The sequence below is a fragment of the Mytilus galloprovincialis genome, chromosome 11, assembly GCF_965363235.1.
Source record: "Mytilus galloprovincialis chromosome 11, xbMytGall1.hap1.1, whole genome shotgun sequence".
NCBI classification, from domain to species: domain Eukaryota; kingdom Metazoa; phylum Mollusca; class Bivalvia; order Mytilida; family Mytilidae; genus Mytilus; species Mytilus galloprovincialis.
The window spans coordinates 58125269-58136802 of record NC_134848.1 but is presented as its reverse complement, the minus strand read 5'-3'; positions in this window follow the sequence as shown (position 1 = coordinate 58136802).

Below are 11534 nucleotides of genomic sequence, written 5' to 3'. Positions count from 1 at the left end.
GGGCAGATATATTTCGTAAAGTAAGACAACATGACTGAAAATGTAAATCAAACCTTTGAAGGAGTTAGGACATTTAGTGTTACCATTGATCTTTTTTCTTGTCTGTCTGTCCCATTTTCTTTTCCACACTTAGGTTTTCCTGATCCAAATTCTATTAACCTCTTGCACAATGATAAGAACTGAAAATTGCAGATAGAGTTTCGAATTTAGGGAAAGAGCCATTCTTGAGTTGTGGCATGTTATAACTTTATTTTTTTTATTTTTTTTTGCACACTCCAGTAACATATGATGACTGTTTTTTTGTGTCAGAATTTTATAAAACTCATGCACACTGATAAGAACCATAACAAACAGACATAGTTTGAATTTGAGCATTTAGTCATATACCGTAGTAGAAAAGCCTCTTTTTACTAAGTGTGGGTATTTGTGTCCTAAAGATGCAATTTTTTTTCATTTTCATTTTTTCACAAAATTTGACAGATAAAGAGACACTTTAAACAGGAAAATAGTCATCATGAAAGAAGAAATCGTCAATAGATAAGATAAGAAAAACTTTATTTTGAATCGGCATAAGTACAACTAAGCAACACAAGCTCTAAGGAACTTTTGACCGAATATAAAAACATATAAATAACATAAAAACAGTGCATTTAGACATATAAAATTGATCCATTATCGGAGTAATTGCCCATGAAAGCTGATTTTAACGGCTTTGGTTTTTTTACAGAAACTATGAAACTAGCAGCTAGAAAAAAATCTTCAAAAAGCAATTTTTTTACCAAAGTTTGACCCACAAATAAGTAAACTTACCAATATATTGAAAATTGTATTAAAGAGATATATAAATAAGCCTTTAAAGATGATTTGTTGTCATCTTTTTTAGCTCACCTGACCCGAAGGGCCAAGTGAGCTTTACCCATCAGTTGGCGTCCGTCGTCTGTCGTCGTTAACTTTTACAAAAATCTTCTCCTCTGAAACTACTGAGCCAAATTTAACCAAACTTGGCCACAATCATCATTGGGGTATCTAGTTTAAAAAAAATGTGTCCGGTGACCCGACCAAGATGGCCGCCATGGCTTAAAATAGAACATAGGGGTAAAATGTAGATTTTGGCTTATAACTCTGAAACCAAAGCATTTAGAGCAAATCTGACATGGGGGTAAAATTGTTTATCAAGTCAACATCTATCTGCCCTGAAATTTTCAGATGAATCGGACAACCGGTATTTGGGTTGCTGCCCCTGAATTGGTAATTTTAAGGACATTTTGCCGTTTTTATACGACCGCAAAAATTGAAAAATTTTTGGTCGTATATTAGTATCACGTCGTCGTCAGCGTCGTCCAGAGACGGATGGTTTTCAGATAATCGCTTTAGTATAAGTAAATAGAAATCAATTAAATTTTAATACAATGTCTGTAACCACTAAAGAAAGGTTGGGATTGATTTTGGGGGTTATGGTCCCAACAGTTTAGATATTAGGGGCCCTAAGGGCCCAAAACAAGCATTTAACTATTTTCAGGACAATAAGTTGTGTATTAGTATTTCAATTGCTCTGATATTGTACCACAATGTTCATACCATAAAGAAGAAGGTTGGTATTTATTTTAAGGGTTATGGGGCAAACAGTCTAGGAATTAAGGGCCAAAAACAAGCATTTTTGAAGTTTCGGGACAATAAATTATATTTAACTGTATGGATTTCTCTGACATTGTACCACAAGGTTCCATATAATGAAGGGAAGGCTTGGTGTCAGTTTTGGGTTAATATCCCTGAACATTTAGAAAAAAGGGCCAAAAAAGAAGCATTTTTTTCTAGTTTACAGACAATAACTTGTGTTTAAGTGTATGGATCTCTCTGAAAATATACTACAAGGTTGCTTACTACAAAGGAAAGGCTGGAATTGAGTTTTGGGGTTCTTGCTCCAAGGGTTTTTTTCAATAAGTGAGGGGACAAAAGAGTGGCCCAAATAAGCATTTTTGTAGTTTTCAGTCAATAATAACTTGTGTTTAAGTGTATAAATCTCTCTGAAATTATACCACAAGTTTCCATACTACAGAGGGATTGTTATAAGGGGTAATGAATCAAATCATTAAGCAATTAGGGGCAAAAAGGGGGGTAAACAAGGGGTTTTCTGGTTAAAGGACAATTTAGACAATTTAAAAGCAGTGTAACTTGTTGGGTTGCTGTCCCCAATTGGTAATTTTTAATTAATTTTTTTTAATTTAATTTTTGCGTTTTTGGTTATTATCTTGAATACTGTTATATATAGAGATACACTGCAAATAGCAATAATGTTCAGCAAAGTAAGATCTAAAAATAAGTCAACATGACCAAAAAGGTTAGTTGACCCCTGAAGGAGTTATTGCCCTTTATAGTCAATTTTTATCAATTTTCATTAATTGATAATTTTTTGTAAATTTTTACAAAATATTTTCCTCTGTATCTAAAGGGCCAAATTTATTATAGATAGAGAAAATTGTAAGTAGCAATAATGTTAGTCAAGTAAAATCTACAAACACAATTTTGTCATGAATCCATCTGTGTCCTTCATAGACCAAGGTGAGCGACACAGGCTTTCGCATTACTATTCATTAAACACCAAATATCATTGATCAATGAAAAATCTATATACACAAAAAAGGTGAGCTATGCAGGCTCATAGGAGCCTCTTGTAACCTTATTTCTTGAAAATTATAATGGCTAGAGAGAGACTTTTGATAGCAAACTTGATCAGCAAGACGAGATCTACAAATAAATCAACTTTGTTGAAACTGTCCCATGAATACTTATTTTAAAGACGATTTGTACTGTTCTGCATGCATATGACGTCGGATATATTCCAGCTGTCATAGTCGCAATTTCTTTTTATGCTCCCGTTGAAGCTGGTAGGGCATTATGTTTTAACCTTGTTGGCCTGTACGTCCGTACGTACGTCCCAAAGGTGGTCTTTTCGTTCTCAACTAAATGATATGAAACTTATACACAATGCTTATTACCGCAAAACACAGATCAAGTTTGACATGAACAACACGACGGGTGCAAAATAAAGAGTAGGATCTGCTTTTCATTATTGTGCGTATGAGATCAATCCTGGGTTTGGATTTCTTTTGAAATGAAAACTGCAACAAATTTGTCGACTTTTACACAAGCAATGAAGACGGTTGAGCCTAATGAAGAAACATAATAAAGTACTATAATAACATTGGTCCAGAATTTGTTTTCAATCTCCTACCAGTTAATTCTACTCATCCAGACTATACGCCGTCAGTGAGATCATACTTTAAGTATACTACTTCACTGACTAAACTTATAACCAATCTCTTTTAAAGCACTGACACAAAGACAAAGAGAAAATTATATTAATCGTTGAACAAATGTTATCTGAAATCGCAAGGTTACAAGTACAGTCACAAACTGATTTATAAATGGTTCCTGTAGATAATATTTATATAATCTTATTCACACATAAAGCAAGTCCGTTCATGCATTGGTAAACGTTTGTAGTGCCCGGTTTCGGTTCGTATAGGTGCAACCCTACACCTGAATTGTGAATATGCTCTACGTTGAGCATGAGATAAGTGTTTTTAAATAAGGTTCACAACTGATTTCGGTTTTGAATGTTCTATACGTCCTTAATTTAAACGTTAAAGTTCAACGCCTCAAAAATAAAAAAAAAATATGAATTTATTTCATTAAGATTCCACTCTGATTCAAGAAAGTGCTCTAGATAACAAACAGAAGAACTGCTCATCACTGTCCTTTACCTACGAAATGAAGGCTAAAAACAATCTCATAATTAAATGCAACACAGCAGCATCTGAACTAATAAAAGAAAAATTGGACGTTATTTACATAGATTATATACAATTAGAATATGTGGTTAATATAGAGACAGTAAAAGTCACAATGTATTTGAGCTTTGATACAAAATTCTGAACAAACCAAAGTATGGTTCCACAGGTTCCCATTTACAATTTACTATTAATACAACATCATCACTTTTGAAAAATGGCCAAAAGGTACACATTTTCAAAGAGTCTTTCTTACCAATTTTAGAGGACTATTGGTGTAAATTATAACCAATTAGAATATATAAATACAAAACTGAAATCAGAAATTCAGGACGGACATCCAAAATCACTGAATAACCATCAAAATGAACATGGCCCAAAATCTAAAATTGGACTAGACATTAACAGAGTACAATGTCAGGAACAAAAATACACCTGTCCATCCTGCGACGAAGCCGCATCTTTAAATAAGATATGAAGACTGTGAAGAAATGTATAGCACTACAAAACTGTCGGCCTAACAAGAGCTGATATAAATAAGCTTGACCCGAACTCACCATTTATCTGCGTGTCATGTAATGAAAACGACCTCTATGATCCAAATTCTAAAAGTGCTACTCCAAACATATTGTGCCCAGATCAAGGTGACCAAATATTACATAATCAATTGTCTGCAACTGCACCATCTATTCAGCCTAGTAAAACGCCTCGTCAATCTTCTAAACAACCTACCCCATCAGTATGTGAATTGAGTAAGGACACTCCCCTGATCAAACCAAAATCATCAAGTCGATCCAAAGCTATTAAATCAGTCGAAAACAGAACAAAAACTATATAACTAGAAAAGTGAATAAGAGAGCAAGAACAAGAATGCACACGCTGAAATGTCTCGCCTTCTTTACTAATCATTGATATTATATTGATAGTCCTAAATATAAAGCTTTATTACAACTGTCACATTAACTTAACATTAACCAAGAAAACTAAACATTGACCAATGTATCATGAGAATGAGGTCAAGGTCAGATGAACCATGCCAGGCAGGCATGTACAGCTAACAATTCTTCCATACAACAAATATCGTTGACCTATTGCTTATAGTGAAAGAAAAACAGACCAAAACACAAAAAAATGAACACTGAGCAATGAACCGTGAAAATGAGGTCAAGGTCAAATAAAACCTGCGCCACTGACATATAGATCATAAAATATTTCCATACACCAAATATAGTTGACCTATTGCATATAGTATTAGAAAAAAAGACCCAAACTCAAAATCTTAACTTTCACCACTGAACCATAAAAATGTGGTCAAGGTCAGATGACACCTGCCAGCTACACATGTACACCTTACAATCATTCCATACACCAAATATAGTAGACCTATTGCATACCGTATAAAGAAAACCAAACCAAAATACAAAAACTTAACTATAACCACTGAACCATGAAAATGAGGTCAAGGTCAGATGACACCTACCAGCTGGACATGAACACCTTACAGTCCTTCCATACACCGAATATACTAGACCTATTGCTTATAGAATCTGAGATATGGACTTGACCACAACAACTTAACATTGTTCACTAATCCATGAAATGAGGTCGAGGTCAAGTGAAAACTGTCTGACGGGCATGAGGACCTTGCAAGATATGCACATAATAAAATATAGTTATTCTATTACTTATAATAAGACAGAATTTAACATTACAAAAAATCTTTACTTTTTTAAGTAGTCACTGAACCATGAAAATGAGGTCAAGGATATTGGACATGCGACTGACGGAAACTTCATAATATGAGGCATCCATATACAAAGTATGAAGCATCCAGGTCTTCTACCTTCTAAAATATAAAGCTTTTAAAAAGTAAGAAAACGCCGCCGCCGCCGCCGCCGCCGAATCACTATCCCTATGTCGAGCTTTCAGCAGGCTCGGCAAATAACCATTGACCTTCTTCAAAACGGAGAGAGAAGCTCATAGGGGGTGGTGAAACACACAAGACTAAATTCGACTTTCACTAAATTAATGACCAACAACCATGTCAATGCGCTAAGCCAACCTATTTTCCACAGTCTCACACACCTCTAGACTATCAATATAATGTATCTTAACCTTCAAAGGCAATTCGAAATATAAGCTCTGGAATCTAGATCAAAAGCCAGGGAAACTTAAGACAATACAAAATCAATCAATACAAACTGCAATGACAACACGGTTTGCCATACAAATACAACAACAATCAACAGACTTTAAAGCCAAATAGCAATGCCTCCCTACACCATGCCAACGCAATGTTTTTTTTTCCATTTCGGCCATTTCAACATGGAATGTAACCATCTCCAAACCATCCAGCTGTTCATCATAGACATCCACCACCTTCCTGGTATGTTCCGCCATAAAATTTTGAACCCATATATCACCCAAGTATACAATGTGTTACTCTCAATCATTTCCAACGAATTCCTCTCAAATTAGGACATCCAAACTACAGCGAAATACCAACACAAATGATTTTAACCATCAATCAAATAACGCAACTCGCCACCTGAATAATCTCAACCTTGGGAGAAACAATGTTAGTGGAAAAAATATATCTAGAATCCCAACTTCAGAGCCAACGATTTCATCATAACCTTCAAGATTAACAACAACATGCAGAGGTTTCGCTTGAAATCAACAAAATAATGGTGCTTGACTTTAACGATCAGTTAGCATGGATATTCCAAGCTAAACTATCAAGCACTGATAATCAAACAAAATCCGTAATCCACTTATAAAAGTCAATGAGATGTTTAGACAGGGATCAGTTTAGTCAGCATGGGAAGTCCAAGCTAAGCTGACTGATGCCCAAATTAACCATCAAATCAAACCATCAACTGAGAGCAAAATAACTAATTCTCAAAATAATCATCAAATCAAATCATCGATCAGGCACATACTACCAACAAAGACCAGTGAATGAATTATATCAGTTTAATGATCCAAAACAAGTTCTGGCTCCCAAGGAAGATGTCGCTCATACCGATCCTACACATCATTTTTTTATCATCTATAGGTCTTTTTAACAGCTTTAGATAATGGAAAAGCTTTTGACGTTTTAAAACTGCTATATTATTTGTTACACTGTTTCCAGTACAACAGGGAGTCCGTCAAGGTGGTATCTTGTCCACGCATCTTTATAAAATTTATATTGAAGACCTCTTCAGACAGTCAGAAGACTCAACTATTGGTTTATATCTAGGCACTAATTATGCAGGATGTCCTACGTTTGCAGACTATGTTCTACTCTTATCTAACTCGGATGACGAAATGCAAGTCATGCTCAACGTAGTAGATACATTTTCGAAAGAGCACCAATATATAAATATCCACCCTGAAAAGAGCGTTCTCATTAAACAAAATGAAAATTCCACAAACTCAAGGAAAACATCAATATATTCTTGATCTCTTGGGAACATGCCCGTTTCAGAGACAGACAAGGCCTCACATGATGGTCATCTTGATATTTTAGGATCATCAAACTAGAGGCTCTAAAGAGCCTGTGTCGCTCACCTTGGTCTATGTGAATATTAAACAATGGACACAGATGGATTCATGACAAAATTGTGTTTTGGTGATGGTGATGTGTTTGTAGATCTTACTTTACTAAACATTCTTGCTGTTTACAATTATCTCTATCTATAACAGTACTTTCTGTGGAAAATGTTATTGAAAATCTTCAAATTTTAAGAAAATTGTTAAAAATTGACTATGAAGGGCAATAACTCCTTAGGGGGTCAATTGACTATTTTGGTGGTACTGACTTATTTTTAGATCTTACTTTGCTGTACATTATTGTTGTTTACAGTTTATCTCTATCTATAATAATATTCAAGATAATAACAAAAAAACAGCAAAATTTCCTCAAAATTACCAATTCAGGGGCAGCAACCTAACAACCGATTATCCGATTCATCTGAAAATTCCAGGGCAGATAGATCGTGACCTGATCAACAATTTTACTTCCTGTCAGATTTGCTCTTAATGCTTTGGTTTTTGAGTTATAAGCCAAAAACTGCATTTTACCCCCATGTTCTATTTTTAGCCATGGCGGCCATCTTGGTTTGTTGGCCGAATTACCGGACACATTTTTTTAACTAGATACCCCAATGATGATTATGGCTAAGTTTGGTTAAATTTGACCCAGTAGTTTCAGAGGAGAAGATTTTTCTAAAAGATTACTAAGATTTATGAAAAATGGTTAAAAATTGACTGTAAAGGGCAATAACTCCTAAAGTGGTCAACTGACCATATTGGTCATGTTGACTTATTTGTAGATCTTACTTTGTTGAACATTATTGCTGTTTACAGTTTATCTCTATCTATAATAATATTCAAGATAATAACCAAAAACAGCAAAATTTCCTTAAAATTACTAATTCAGGGGCAGTAACCCAACAACGGGTTATCCGATTCATCTGAAAATTTCAGGGCAGATGGATCTTCACCTGTTTAACAATTCTACCCCATGTCAGATTTGCTCTAAATGCTTTGGTTTTTGAGTTATAAGCCAAAAACTGCATTTTAACCCCATGTTCTATTTTTAGCCATAGCGGCCATCTTGGTTGGTTGGCCGGGTCACCGGACACATTTTTTAAACTAGATACCCAAATGATGATTATGGCCAAGTTTGGTTAAATTTGGCACAGTAGTTTCAGAGGAGAAGATTTTTCTAAACGATTACTAAGATTTACGAAAAATGGTTAAAAATTGACTATAAAGGGCAATAACTCCTAAAGTGGTCAACTGACCATTTCGATCATGTTGACTTATTTGTAGATCTTACTTTGCTGAACATTATTGCTGTTTACAGTTTATCTCTATCTATAATAATATTCAAGATAATAACCAAAAACAGCAAAATTTCCTTAAAATTACTAATTCAGGGGCAGCAACCCAACAACGGGTTATCCGATTCATCTGAAAATTTCAGGGCAGATAGATCTTCACCTGTTTAACAATTCTACCCCTGTCAGATTTGCTCTAAATGCTTTGGTTTTTGAGTTATAAGCCAAAAACTGCATTTTACCCCTATGTTTTATTTTTAGCCATGGCGGCCATCTTGGATGGTTGGCCGAGCCACCGGACACATTTTTAAAACTAGATACCCCAATGATGATTGTGGCCAAGTTTGGTTTAATTTGGGCCAGTAGTTTCAGAGGAGAAGATTTTTGTAAAAGTTAACGACGACGACGGACGACGACGGACGCCGGACGCCAAGTGATGAGAAAAGCTCACTTGGCCTTTTAGGCCAGGTGAGCTAAAAATTAAAATACTATAAATGTGAAAGACCACATTAGTTTAACCCGAAGAACATCATATTCATTGATATCAACAGGTGTACATGGGACAAATGACTTGAATACAAGGATTTCCTATAACATTTATATATATATATGGGCGTTTTTCAACAAAAACGTATTTTCTTGTCCCAGCCACTTTAAAAAAAACTTTGTGTTTGATCTTTGCAAGTAATTTTTTGTGCATTCAGTACATTGAATTAGATTAAACATTATAAAGCAAAGAAACAGTTTATTTTTAGAGGGATTGATAAGATATTGACTCCTGAATGGTCCAAAACAACCAAAATGGCATGTCCCTAGACCGCCTGTTCAACATTCATACTCTAAAATATCGTAAAAAAATGAAGAAATCAATGCTATTTTTACTTTACATAAGTTCTTTAATAACTCAAAAGTATGTTCAGAGCCAACATATTTTAATAAACAGCTTTCAATATAGGATTTTTAATTTCAGAAGGTGTGTCCCTCACAAAATGTCCACTACGAAACGAAGTCATTAAAATTTGCCAATAAACAGTTTTATAAAATCAATGTAATTTTTGTTTGCAAGAGATATAAACATTAGGGTCTTACAAAAGAAGTGATGCTTTTATAACGGCAATTAAATTGTTGGTAAGAAAAATTGAGCACATCAAATGGACCAGAGTGATACCGTATTTTTGTTAATGTCCACTACGAAACGGGTCAAATCTCCTTCAGTATCTGGTTTTAAAATTATGAAAAAAAATATCAGTGTACAGCTTAATAAATGCTTTGATGAATACAATAAGTCTTGTTACTATTGCAATATAGGGATTGTTGGGAAAAAAATAAAACATGCGAATACGTCCCCTACGAAACAAGTATGGGAGAAAAACGTTTCGTAGTGGACACTACCACTACTATGCAGTCTTTTTTTAATCTTTTTTCAATTATATTCGTGCAAAACAAATAACAAGGGTTAGTTTCATGTAATTTTTATTATGTTTTTATTAACATATAATAGGGTTGATGTCAACTACGAAACTTTTTGTCCACTACGAAACGGTTTTGTCCACTACGAAACGCATCAAAATGTCCACTACGTAACATGAGTTGTTCCTTCATATGTGAAGTACTGTCTAATCTTTGTCAATAAAAATGGTTTTCCAATTCAGAAAAAATGAGATTTTTCTAGTATTTAAAAGTAAACAAACTGGAATGTCTATAGGGAACATTTAAAATTGCAAAAAATATGTGTGTTTAGACGAAACAGTACACAAATTATGAAAATAATATCATTTTAAAGAATATTTAAGATTGCACTTTTTGTTTACAAACAGGTCTACAATAGAGGTATTCAAAATAACTTGTGAAATTAAATTTTAGACAAGTTGATTTTCCATTTTTTTTAGGTCTGAAAGTTACGCTTTTATTGAAAAACGCCCACATATATAGTATTTTCATATTACCCTACCTGCTCTAGATCTACAGTCTCGAAGTTTTACCTCTTACCACCGGCCAAATAAACGCCTTGAGTGACTTCCACTTATATCCTCTAAGCAAATATTCAGGCTCTACCAACAAGAACAGCTTCAGATGCAGTATACTAACTACTATGTACCCTCCCTATAGACGCTGACCTTGACAAAAGACAATTAAACGTTCTGCACTCAATCCTTGCGTCAAAAAATCAAAACCTAAGGGATATCTTGTTGAACCAAAACCAAATAGAAATTTGCAATGGAACTTTTCTACACAGAACAGATAATGACTCTCTCCAATACAGCCTATACCAAACATTGGAGAGCTTCTAGCAAATCTTCCAACAAAAATAAAATGGAAAAACCGTCAGATATGCTATAAATACATTTTGGAGCAACAAACTAGATGACCAAATTGTGAAAAATTGTCTTTTAAAAGGCCATTAAGGTCTGATTTTTTAGAGATGTGTCAAAAAATGCATTTTTATCCATGTTCTCTTTTGCATTCATGATGCACAAAAATGCGGAAAAACTGATTAATTTAGTGAGTTTTCCAAGTCCAAGGATCACAACTCCGCAGTCATCAAACCAGAACAAAATTCAAAACTTGATCTGTCACTTGTTATGATAAAACTATATACCAATTATCAAATCAATATCTAAATGCAGAAAACATATTATTCTTGTGAATTTCTAACTCCAAGGACTAAAACTCTACACATAATCATCAGACCAGAACAAAATTCGACCTTGATCTGTAACTTGGCATGCTAAAACAATAGACCAAATATCAAATCAATATCTTATAGTGTGAAGTAAAAAAAAGTGCGGAAAACTGTATTGCCTTACTGACTGATGGACAGACAGACAGGGAGTGCATACCTAAAGTCCCGTTTGACTTTGTTGACCTTTGACTTTGTCTGTAGGAGACTAATAACATAATAATCAATAAACTT